The sequence below is a fragment of the Branchiostoma floridae genome, chromosome 8 (assembly GCF_000003815.2).
Source record: "Branchiostoma floridae strain S238N-H82 chromosome 8, Bfl_VNyyK, whole genome shotgun sequence".
NCBI classification, from domain to species: domain Eukaryota; kingdom Metazoa; phylum Chordata; class Leptocardii; order Amphioxiformes; family Branchiostomatidae; genus Branchiostoma; species Branchiostoma floridae.
In genome coordinates, this window is record NC_049986.1 from 20,568,248 (window position 1) to 20,570,719 (window position 2,472).

General features: G+C 40.8%; 1 protein-coding gene across 1 annotated transcript in view; it reads right to left on the bottom strand.

Moving 5' to 3' along the window:
- LOC118420601 (zonadhesin-like) overlaps positions 1-2,128 on the bottom strand; it is an 18,877-nt gene extending 16,749 nt beyond the window's left edge. Inside the window, exon 1 of the mRNA XM_035827438.1 lies at positions 2,089-2,128. The gene's annotated coding sequence lies outside the window, so the exon portion shown is untranslated. The remainder of the gene's footprint in view (positions 1-2,088) is intronic.
- Between the last annotated feature and the right edge of the window lie 344 nt (positions 2,129-2,472).

Sequence of the window (2,472 nt, forward strand, 5' to 3'; positions counted from 1 at the left end):
CGACAGACCGAACGAAAACTCGTAGACACTAGCCTTTTGTTTGGCCAACCGATGGCACATGTAAAGAATATAAAATTTCTGATCTGACATCTGATAAAAATGGTGTAGAATTGTTTTTCAATGTATTCTCCCCATTCCTATTGAAATTAACAAAGGTGTGCAAGTAGTATGTATGTACTAGTAGCAAGAATATGGTGCTGAAAACTTTATTCTGTTGCATCTGTATTTGTATCTGTATCAATATAGCCGGTATTACTGCCTCTCGGCGCAACACACCAGCTTCGCAGGCACGCGGCGCGGCAGCAGCTGGTTATATTACACCGAAGGACCCGTCACACCTAACTTTTGTACATCTATCTGCAAGCACTCCTTGAAACTATCCAGAGAAGATGCCCCTACTGTGCTTGGTGATAACAAATTCCATTCTACGATAGTTCTGGGAAAATACGAATTTTTGAACACATCAATCCTAGGCTGGTAACTCTGGTACTTGAAATCATGGCTGTTTCTTGTTCTTTTTTGGGCTGGTATCAGATACATATCAGTCGGTACGTCTGCCAGTAATTTCAGTTTTACATTGTTAAACACCACTTCAATGCAGCATTACCTCTATATCTTTGACGAAATACATTTATATCTTTATATTTTTAATTTATTGGGATTTTTTTAAAATCTTCCCCGATGAAACCAGCAAAGGGCGTAAAGCAGTGAATGTCTACAAGACAAAAAATGCTTATCCAACAAGAAATTTGTCCGATTTCAGCAGGTAGGATAACAAATCCACCGCCGGAAGCAAATGTATCAATGGTTGCAACAATGATGATGTAACATGCAGTCCACTACATTGTGTATCCCATATGTCTAATGTACAATCCCTATAAACAATCTCATCAATGACTACAAGTTACTGTGAAAAACAAACCCTGCTTTGTTCAACAATGTATTGTACCGGTAGTAACTGTTACATGTACAACCCTTTTAAAACGTATAATATAGGCCCCTGTAAACAATATCATCATTGCCCTTATTCATTGCCCTTAATCTACAGATTACCAAATCTTATAGGAAACATTTACACCCCATCATGTATAATGTACTGTCCCTATAGTACCATTGTCTTGTAATCGTCTGGTATATATAAGTCGTGCTGTCCTCTATTGCGCAACTATGACCTTTGGGGTCACTTCCTGTGAGACGGGTAAGCGCTGGTAGCAGCATGACGTAATACCACCTAAATATAGCACGATTGCGAAATACCCACTCAGGGCCACTGTAAAACGTATTTTCCACGTGCAAACATCCCCTGCAAAACCGTCAGAAGCCACTAGACGAAAAAACACCTCGTACGTTTCATCTCCTTCTCAAGAACTACCCACATACCAAAAATCAGATCAATCTGTCATAATCCTACGCAGCTGGACTGTTCACAGACAAGCCATCTATACAGTTTCTACACATACCTATTGTATCATGCAAATTACCACCTAATTTGCATAACAAGTATACAATTATGTACATCATTACGTAAGCTGTCAGCATACCTACAGTCATTAACATCCATCAACCCCTTCTTGCATTATTCCTTCTCAAAACCTACAACAAGAATTACTTTCACCGCCCCTGCGAAACCCCTAGGTGGCCAAAACTTACACACCTTACTATGCTTTTACACAGCTACCTACCACTTACAAATCATCACCCAAACAAGTCCCTAACAAAAAATAGCAAAACCGGAAGTTCTGCTGCAGTACCATAACACGCCGCTAAAGCGCCCCGCCGTAACGCAATTCCGGCCATTCTTTCGTCATGTCTAATCCTACCCACATACCAAATATCAAAACCATCTATCTACGCGTTCCCTAGTTATCAGGCCGAGAAACGACCCCCTGATATCAAAACAACACTGACTTTAAACCCTTCGTAACTTTTAAGGCGACTAAGGCAGAGAAAATTCTCAATTTTCATACCAAGGGCTTAAAAAGGCAAGCTGAAATGGCACATGAATGCTATTATTAGCATGTCTATCATCACACTGTTTTAATGAGATTTGAGAGGTTTCATCACAACATTCAATAGACCGAGAGATACCTGGACAGGAAACTCCCGAGTTGCACGCCTGTGTCTCCTCAGTATCTCCATCACACTCAGCCCCGCCGTCAGCTGGTGCCGGATTGGTGCAGCTTCGGTCCCGAGTCTGCGTACCGACTCCACACGTCACGCTGCAGTCAGACCATGGGCTCCAGTCAGACCAGCCGCCATCAACTACATGGAAAACAGAGTAAAGTTAGTCTGAAACGAACTAAAAATACAGCTCTTCAAGACGGGTACTAGAGCGACAATTCTGATTTTTCTTTTTAGAAGCCTAAAAATTGTAAGCTGAAATGGCACACAAATTGTATGAAAAGTATTTCTATGATCTCACTGTTTTTCATGCATATTTAAAAGGGCGTCATCAAAATTTTTAACAAGATT